At 43.6% G+C, this 10,168-nt stretch overlaps 1 protein-coding gene across 1 annotated transcript in view; it reads left to right on the top strand.

The window, feature by feature from the left end:
- Nucleotides 1-10,168, top strand: part of LCK (LCK proto-oncogene, Src family tyrosine kinase) — a 28,923-nt gene continuing 18,755 nt past the window's right edge. Inside the window, exon 1 of the mRNA XM_036744766.1 lies at nucleotides 1-102. The gene's annotated coding sequence lies outside the window, so the exon portion shown is untranslated. The remainder of the gene's footprint in view (nucleotides 103-10,168) is intronic.

Here is a 10,168-nt window from a genome sequence, read left to right as displayed (position 1 = left end):
GCAGCCACAGGGAACTGGGAGCCTTATCCATCCTCTGGGTGGTGATGGGGCCGCTGGACCAGAAGGACCATGTGAACCAGGCTCAGTGAACATATCAGGCAGGTAAGGAAAGCATGCATGGGGCTTAATGGGACTTCCAAAGGGAAAGGTCAGCAGCCCCTAAGGAGATGGCAAGAAAGACCAGAGAAAGGTCTTGAGAGAATTTCAGGCTTCTGTCTCACTGGCCCTTGTGGGACATCAATCTAATAAGACCTGTGATGTTAATCTATGGGCACCCTGGCAAGTATTACAGTACTGCTTCACCATGGGGCATGCTGACATTGGCCCAATGGACAGGCCGCACAATGACCCTGCCCTAGTTCCACAGATCCCCAACTTGTCTCTGGGGACCCCCCCCAATCCTGTGAGAACCTTGATGCCAGCCCCATGGGCACTCCAACAACAGTCACACAGTCACTGCGATACAGCCCTGTGGGCATCCTGATGCCAGCCCCAAAGAATGGTTTGAGGAAGTCCGTGAACCTTGACTGGGTGGGGACAGAGGAGCTGGGTTCTGATCCAAACAGGGACACTGTCACAAGAGTGACCAGGAGCCAGCTGCTGGAGGGAGGAAAGTCAGAAAGCCTCCTATTGTATCTGGTGTCTTGGGAAAAGGGTGGATAATGAGGTAGGACCTAAAATGACCACTTGTCTGGATCAGGTGAGGCCTTTGAGAATTCCCCAAGTGCCTTATTAATGAATGTTTGTAGACTCCTAGAACTCGGTGACTGAATAGTTCAGACTAATTCTCATTTGGTAGAATCTGAGACCCAGAAAAGAGCAAGGAGTTGCCACATGGCGAATTAGTGTCAAAGATGGGGTTACAACCTAGGCCTTGTCACTTTGCCCGTTGAACTTCTCCCAATGCAGTAGAGAAAAGATTTAGAAAACTTGGATTCAAATCCTGCCTCTGACACTCATTTCCTTGTCCCCAACTATTCTGGACTCTGGTTTCCTCGGTTGTAAAATGAGGGATTTGGACTAAAAGGCCCCTAAGACCTCTCCTAGTTCTAGATTCGTGATCCCAGAGGCAGGGAGGAAGCCGGAGCTTTATTTTCTTGCGTCATTTGGATGAATGGAGGAAAATTCCATCAGGAAGCTTAATCGAGGGACTTGATGGGGTCAGAACCCAGGCTCTCTAGCAACTTGAGCTGCCAGAGATCCCCGTGACAGGGAAGGGTTTACCCGAGCTTCCTGAATGCACATGTCAGGGAAGATTTCTGACATGAGATTGAGATGCTTCATGAAGAGATGTCCCCGAAGGGCCAGGCATGGGAAGGGAGGAAAGGAAGGAAGAAAGGCTATTTTAAATTGGGGTGGGGAGAGGGTGAGGGGCATGACTGGCAGTGAGAGCTTGACCCTGGAGTTCCTATGGAAAGTTTCCTTTTCCACTGGATGCTAGCTAAGGAAATCTTGCAACCAAACCTCCTAGGGCTCAAGAGGATTACAGTTCTCTGATCTCATCTGGGCCTTCTAAGCTGTGTGCTTTGATTTTCTATCACCTTCCCTTAGTGGCCTTCCCAAACCTCCCTGCCTCCTCAACCTTCCTACCCCACCAAGGACAGTCTCAGCAGAGGCCACAGAGATTCATCATCTCTCTCTCTCTTTGGTGAGGCTTGGTCTCCTAACCAATTGGACATTGGCCCCACACCCATGATCTTCATCTTTCCCCTAAGCCAAACCAAGAGAGAGCTCTGGATAGGTCAGGAGACCCGAGTTCAAGTCTGGGGTGTAGAGGAAAGAGTATGAATCTGTAGTCAGAAGGCCTGGGTTCGAATCCCCGATGAGCCCATTTACTGCCTCGGGTGAATCATTCCTTATCTCTGGGACTCAGTATCTTCTTTTGTAAAATGAGGGGGTTGAACCCAATGACCTCAGGGTTCTTTCCAGTACTAAAACCTAATCTTCGATCTATGTTCCTAAGTCTCAACTCTGTGACTATTGAGATCATTGGACAATCCTCCCTCCCCCAAACCCTTTCTAGGGCTTCAAAGTCTTGAAGAAGCAAGATTAGAATGTGATAGATGAAACTGCAGGGAATGGAGGATGACAATTTGGGGTGCAGAGGGGAAGCCCCCACTGTTACCGATCCTTCTGAAGTGCCACCTGCCTTGGGGCCCTCCCTGCCCACTCTCCACCCCCACTGGCGTTTTCTTTAGAATACAATTTCCACAGAGGTGTGTTGAGCACTAAACTTGGGGGCCTGGAAACCGGGGTCTGACTTCTGCTTCAGGCCTCTAGTAGCCATCTGAACATTGCTCTTCTGGGAGCCAGGCTGAGCGTCTTCATCGATAAAGTGAAGACCAGAGCCTGGCAGTCAAAAGGTGGTCACAGAGAAGATGCTTCGTAAGCCATAGAGATCTAAGGGGGCGCCAGTTTATCGGTACCATTATTATCGCCGAACGCATTTGACCCCCAAGTTGGGGCTGGGGGCAAAAATGACCTTGTAGAGAATTTCACGAGGGAACGAGCTTGTTCATGTGCGTTTGACATGGGTCTTGCTGGGGATGTGGTGGGAGGAGAAACAGAGTCGGAGGAAGAGGGCCTGGCACCCAATCCAAGCTCAGCTGTCTTTAGTTCCTCGGAACCTTTAGACATGACCCTTCCCCTCTTTAAGGGCTCACTTTCCTTATCTATAAAATAAGAAAATTGGACAAGGTAACCATTAATTTTCCTTCTCATTCTAAATCTAGTAAGTAGTTGATGGTCCTATAATATTCTATGTTCTAAGATTTCTTCTGCCTCTGAAACACTGAGTTCTAAAGCCCCTCGAAACCATCAGTAGGTCAGTCAACAAGCATTTATGAAGCACCTACTATAAGCCAGGCACTGCGCTAAGTGCTGGGGATGCAAAGGAAAGCCCAGGGTCAGCTAAGTGCCCCAGTAGGTAGAGTTCTGGCCCTGGAGTCCGAAGGACCCGAGTTCACATCTGGCCTCAGACACTTACTAGTTGTGTGACCCTGGGCAAGTCACTTAACCCTGATTGCCTCCCCAAACAAAAACAAACAAAAAATAAAGAAAGAAAAAATATAATTCCTGCTTTCAGGGAGTGGTAGTCTGTCCTGGGAGACAAGATGCAAATAACTATGTACAAACAAGCTCCATACAGGATATAAAGGAGATAATTAGCAGAGGGAAAACACTAGCATTAAGAAGGATTAGGAAAGGTTTCCTGCAGAAGGTAGGATTTCTTCTGGGATTTGAAGGAAGCTGGGAGGTAGAGATGAGGAGGGAGGGCACTCCAGGCATGGGGGACAGCGAGAGAAAATGCCTGGAGTCTGGATGTCTTAAGGACCTTTCCAGATTTTGCTTTCTCTGTTCTAAGTTCAGACATTCTATGTTCTATAAATCCTATCAGACTGGGGGGTGGGGTCTTTCGGGATGCAGCTGGGGGTTGAGGAGAAGAGCCTTCCAACTGCCATCTTCACTGTATTGTGGAGATGAGGTTGGGGGGCAATGGAACCTGGCCCTGTTGAGACCTCAGGCAGGGCAAGGCAGGGCAGGGTGGCAGACCTTCCTCCCTACCTGGCTGAAGTCCACCATTCCAGCTACATTCCTCTGTGGTTGCTAGTATCTTGCTTGGGCTTGGGTTCCCTGGAATGGCAGGAGAACCAGGTCTCTGAGACTCAAGGCAGCATGAGACACAGCTTTCTGAGGGAAGGTAGGTGAAGCGGGGTAGGGCCCTGATACAGAGGGGAAGCTCTCCTCCCCCACCCCCATCACTACCCCGACTGGGAGCAAGCCTTCTCGCCTCCCTCCCCCTTCAAACGTAGGGCTGCTCAAGGCTTTGCTTTGCACCTGAAGCTGCTTCCTGTGTTTTTTCTCTGAGAACACTCAGCATCAGACTGGGAACCCTCCAGGGTGACAGCAGCTGAGGGGAGAGGGTTCCAAGTACCAACAGCTCTTCACCAAGGGCATTCTTTTTCCATAGGAACACACACCCCAGGGTCACACACCCTCATTCCCAAGAACAGACACGCTGACTTACAAACATGTAATTACATATGTGTAACATATAATTACCCATGTGTGACAACCATATACACATCCAGACACCTCTAGTTACACACACTCACATTTCTATATGGAGTCATATACTCCGTTTATGGTTCTCACACACATACAAACACAAGCATGTGGCATTATACATACATACATGCAAGCTTGTACAGAGACACATGGAATTAGAACCACTTTACATAGACTCAAGGAATTTCTATTCAGGAATTGGTTGAACTAGACAGTCCTGAGGGCTTTCCCAGCTTGAAGATTGTAAGGAAATACACATTACATACTCATCCCCACTAATGGAGTTCTACCCACATGTATGCCTCTCTCTCCAACATGTTTGCATACACACGGAAGTACATAAAGACATGCATGAAGTCGAACATGCCTGTGTGACATTATACATAGAGATATGCTCCCACTTGCATCGTTACTCCCTTCTTCCACCACAGGCATAGACAGAGATGTGGCCCATCTACTCATACAGAACTCCCCATGAATGCCCACAGCCCCATGTGCGTGGCATCATGAATCATACGGCAGTAACAGTGAGGTCTGACGTGCCAACAAAACTTTAAAGTTTTCACCTTGACATTCAGCATTCCCACTTAGACTGTGAGTTCCTCCTGTCTTTTGCCTTTCTCCATATCCTCAATGCTTAGTACGGTGCCAGGCATGCAGTAGGCGCTTACTAAATGTTCAGTGAGTGACAACTGACTGATCCTCATTAGATTCTGTGAGGCAGGTAGCATAAATATTTTCACCATTTCACAGATAAGGAAATTCAGGCTCAAAGGGCAGTCACTTAAGATCACCAAGCAAGTCAGATGCAGATCTGGGACTGTGTCTACCACCCATCTCACCTAGGCACATACATACACCTTCCCCATTGTCCAGTTATGCACCCACATGGGTACCCTCATACACGGCACAACCCATCACATGGAGGGAAGCGATCTGCGGGCGTGAATGAAATCCCATGTCCCACCAAGGTGAAGGTTCTGGAAAGGCTCCTAACCTTTAGTTATTGCTGACTGACCAATGAGATGTTTCCCCGGATAGCTCCATCCCACCATCGTGCAAGGACCCACTTTGTGATCAGAGCTTGAACCTAGCGTCCTCCACTCACCCAGGTCCTCGGTACCCGGTCAGGTCAGAAGCATTAGAACCCTCAGGGTTCTTAAAAGCACTTTTATAAAGTTCTGGCAATTTATATAAATTTGAGTTGCTATTAGAAACATAAATTATAGGTGCTCGGTTTAATTTTTTAAAATGCAGTTTGTCGTGACAACATAAATAAGGGGCTTTTCAGGTGCAAAGGGGCAGCTAGGTGGTACAGTAGATAAAGAGCTGGACCTGAAGTCAGGAAGACCTGAGTTCAAAACTGGCCTTGGATACTTATTAGTTCTGTGACCTTGGGTAAGTCACTTCACCCTGTTTGCCTCAATTTCCTCATCGATAAAATGAGCTGGAGAAGGAAATGGCAAACCACTCCAGTATCTTTGTCAAGAAATGACCCAAATGGGGTCATGAAGAGTCAGACACGACTGAATAACAAATTTTAGGTACAAATATTCCCCCAGGCTCTATCCTTTAGCCACAGTCCTGGGGGGAGCCCTAGACAGTTGCTCCCTGGATTTTGCTCCCACATCCTAGGATTCCAATGTTCACTTAGACAGTCTGCCCTCGACCCAGATTCAGGACTTAAAACTTTTTTGCTCATGTTCAATATTTCTGCAGCCTTAACTCCCCCAACCCAACTTTTTCTTTTGGAGGAGGGAAGGCAAGGCAATTGGGATAAGTGACTTAGCCAAGGTCACACAGCTAATAAGTGTGTCAAGTGTCTGAGGTCGGATTTGAACTCAGGTCCTCCTGACTCCAGAGCCAGTGCTCTACTCACTGCACCACCTAGTTGCCCTGACCCAATCCTTCCTCCAGATCCAGGCAAAGGCCAGACTCCAGCCCCTCCTGTGGTTGGCTCAGTTCCCCTCTCCTTCCCCTGGCATTTTAGTGGGTTACACTTTAGTAGAGGCTTTAGTAGAGGAGTAGATAGAGCACTGGGCCTGGAGTCAGGAAGCTCTGAGTTCAAATCCACCCTCAAACATTTACTAGCTGTGTGGCCCTGGGCAACTCACTTAACCTCTCTCAGCCTCAGTTTCCCTAGCTATAAAATGGGGGGTAACAATATCTACCTCCCGGTGTTGTTGTCAGGTTCAAATGAGATATTTGTTTTTAATAATATTTTATTTTTCCCCAATTACATGTATAGACAATTTTTAACATTCATTTAAAAAAAAATTGAGTGCCATCCACACCTAGAGAAAGAACTATGGAGTCTGAATGCAGATCGAAGCATACTATTTTCTCTCTTTTTTTTTTCTTTCTTGTGGTTTTTCCCTTTCATTCTGATTCTTCTTTCACAACACGACTAATATGGAAGTATGTTTAATATGACTGTACATGTATAGCCTATAACAGATTGCTTGATGACTTGAGGAGGGGGAAGGGGAGAGAAGGAGAGAGAAAAAAATTTGGAACTCAAAGTCTTATAAAAGTGAGTGTTGAAAACTATCTTTACATGTAATTGGAAAAATAAAGTACTATTAAGTGAGGAAAAAATAAAAAAAATTTGACTTCCAAATTCTCTCTCCCTCCTTCACCCCTCCCTCCTTGAGATGACAAGGAATTCGATATAGCTTATATATGTGTAATCATACAAAACATATTTCCATATTAGTAGTATTGTGAAAGAAGACAGACCAAAAGTTAAAAAAAATGAAAAAAAGTAGAGAAAGTGAAAAATAGTCTGCTTCAATCTGCATTCAGACTCCATCAATTCTTTCTCTGGAGGTGGATAGCATTTTTCATCGAGTCCTTTGGAATTGTCTTGGATCATTGTATTGCTGAGAAGAGCTAAGTCATTTACAATTCTTCATTGCACAAAGTTGCTGTTACTGTGTCCAATGTTCTGCTGGTTCCACTCACTTCACTTTTCATCAGTTCCTGTAAGTCTTTTCAGGCTTTTCTGAAATCATACTGTGCATAATTTCTTATAGCATAGTCATATTCCATTACATTCATATACCGTAACTTCTTCAGCTATTCCCTAATTGATGGGCATTCCCTCCATTTTCAATTCTTTGCCACCACAAAGCTTGCTGTAAGTATTTTTGTACAAATACATCCTACCCGCCTCCCCCCCCTGCCTTTTTTGATTCAAATAAGATATTTGTAAGCACAGTGCCTGGAATGCAGTGGACCCTACATAAATGTTCATTTCCTTTCCCTAATGTGAAAGGGTATCCAAGAAAAGTCTGTGTAATCTTATGAAGCATTAAGAAAAGTAAAGAGTCTAGATTGAGATCTGGGTTGCCATGGTGTCCCCTACCCTGGTCTGACTCCACCTGGAGGTTCTGATTCGTTTGCAGGTGGTACTTTCAAGAAGATTTGGGTAAGGGTATCCTCAAGAAGGTGACCCTGATTGGGAGAGGTCCAGAGGCCAAATCATAGGACGATCAGTTGAAAAATGGGACGGAGAGGCAGCTAGGTGGAGTAGTGGATAGAGCACCAGACCTGGGGTCAGGAGGACCTAAGTTCAAATCAGACATTTACTAGCTATGTGACTTTGGGCAAGTCACTTAACCCTGATTGCCTCCAAAAAACTTCGAAAGAAAGAAAGTAAGAAAGAAAGAAAGAAGAAGCTGGATGGTTTAGCCTGTAGAAGAAGAGACTCTGTGTGTGTGTGTGTGTGTGTGTGTGTGTGTGTGTGTGTGTGTGTGTGTGTAGAAAAGGGTGGAGAAGATGGTGTTGGAGAGGACTGGCTGACTGTCCTCAAGTGTCTGAAGGTTTGCCATAGAGAAGAGAGCAGGCAGAACAAGGGATAATCTGTGGTTCTGTTTAACCCTAGAGGGCAGAACAAGGGATAATCCATGGGTAGTTTCAGTAACACAGATTGAACTTCCTTCCTTCTCAGAAAAAAAAAAATGTTAACTAGAGTTCTCCCAAAGTGGAATAGGCTAGTGGATGAAGTGGTGAGCTCCTGATAATTGGCAGTCTTCAAGTGGATGACTGCTTGCCTGGGATGGTTTTTTTTTTAATTTAATTTTTATTTTATTTTCTCAATTACATAAACAAATTTAACATTTAAAAAAATTTCGAGTTCTATATTCTCTTCCTCCCTCTCTCCCATCACCCCTCCTTGAGAAGGCAAGCAACTTGATATAGATTATACACATGCAGTCAAGCAAAACATTTCCATATTAGCCATCTTGCAAAAGAAAACAAAGACCAAAAACAAAACAAGGATAATTAAGTTTTAAAAGTACGCTATGGTCTGCATTTAGACTTCTATCAGTTCTTTCTCTGGAGATGGAGAGCATTTTTTATCATAAGTCCTTTGGAATTGATTTGGATGATTGTATTGCTGAGAATAGCTAAGTCATTCACAGTTGATCATCATACAATATCTGTTGCTGTTTACATTGTTCTCGTGGTTCTGCTCATTTCACTTTGCATCAGTTCATGTGAGTGTTCTCAAGTTTCTCTGAAAACATCCTGCTTGTCATTTCTTACAGCGCAATGGTATTCCATCACAATCATATGCCACAACTTGCTCAGTCATTTCCCAATTAATGGGCATTCTCTCAATTTCCAATTCTTTGCCACTACAAAAAGAGCTGCTATAAACATTTTTGTACATATAGGTCTTTTCCTTTTTTTCGATCTCTTTGGAGTATAGACCTAGTAGTGGTATTTCTGCATCAAAGGGTCTGCACAGTTTTATAGTCCTCTAGGCATAGTTCCAAATTGCTCTTCAGAATGGTTGGATCAGTTCACAACTCCACCAACACCATTAGTGTTCCAATTTTTCCACATCCCTCCAACATTTGTCATTTTCCTTTTCTGTCATATTAGCCAATCTGATAGATGTAAAGTATAAACCTCAGAGTTGTTTAACTTGCATATCTCTTATCAATAGTGATTTAAAGCATTTTTTTCATATGATGATAGATAGCTTTGTCTTCTGAAAACTGTTCATATCTTTGACTATTTATCAAGTGAGGAATGACTCATTCCTATCAATTTGATTCAGTTCTCTATGTATTTGAAAAATAAGGCCTTTATAAGAGAAACTTGCTGTAAAAAATTTTCCCCCAGTTTCCTTCTTTTCTTCTAATCTTGGCAGCATTGGTTTTGTTTGTGCAAGAACTTTTTAATTTAATGTAATCAAACTTATCATTTTTACATCCCATGATTCTATCTCTTGTTTGGTCATAAATTCTTCCCTAACTATAGATCTGACAGATAAATTTTTCCATGCTCCTCTAATTTGCTTATGATATCCCCCTTTATATCTAAATCATGTGCCTATTTTGACCTAATCTTGGAATATGGTGTGAGATGTTGGTCTATAGCTAGTTTCTGCCAAACTGCTTTCCAGTTTTCCCAGCAGTTTTTGTCAAATTGGTGTCCCAAAAACTTGGATCTTTGGGTTTGTCAAACACTAGATCATTGTGATCACTTACTTCTGTGTATTGTGTACTTAATCTATTCCACGGATCCATCAGTACCAGATTGTTTTGACGATTACCGCTATGTAATACAGCTTGAGATCTGGTACTGCTAAGCTGCCTTCCCTTCAATAATTGCCTTGCTATGATTGACCTTTTGTTCTTCCAGATGAATTTTTTCTAGCTCTATAAAATAATTTTTGGTAGTTTGATTGGTATGTCATTGAATAAATAAATTAAATTAGGTAGAATTGTCATTTTTATTATATTGGCTCGGCCTGCCCATGAGCAATTGGTATTTTTCCCAATGGTTTAGATCTGACTTTATTCGTGTGAAAAGTGTTTTGTAATTGTGTTTATATATTTCCTGGGTTTGTCTTGGCAGGTAGGCTCTCAAGTATTTTATGTTGTCTACATTTATTTAAAATGGAATTTCTCTTTCTGTCTGTTGCTGCTGAACATTATTGGTAATGTATAGAAATAGTGATGATTTGTGTGAGTTTATTTTTATATCCTGCAACTTTGCTGAGCTCATTATTTCAATTAGTTTTTTAGTTGATTTTCTAAGTATGACATCATATCATATGCAGAGTGATTGTTTTGTTTCCTCA

Source organism: Trichosurus vulpecula, chromosome 2 (genome assembly GCF_011100635.1).
Source record: "Trichosurus vulpecula isolate mTriVul1 chromosome 2, mTriVul1.pri, whole genome shotgun sequence".
Taxonomy (NCBI): Eukaryota; Metazoa; Chordata; class Mammalia; order Diprotodontia; family Phalangeridae; genus Trichosurus; species Trichosurus vulpecula.
Note: the sequence above shows the minus strand (reverse complement) of the source record. Positions and strands in the feature narration are given on the sequence as shown.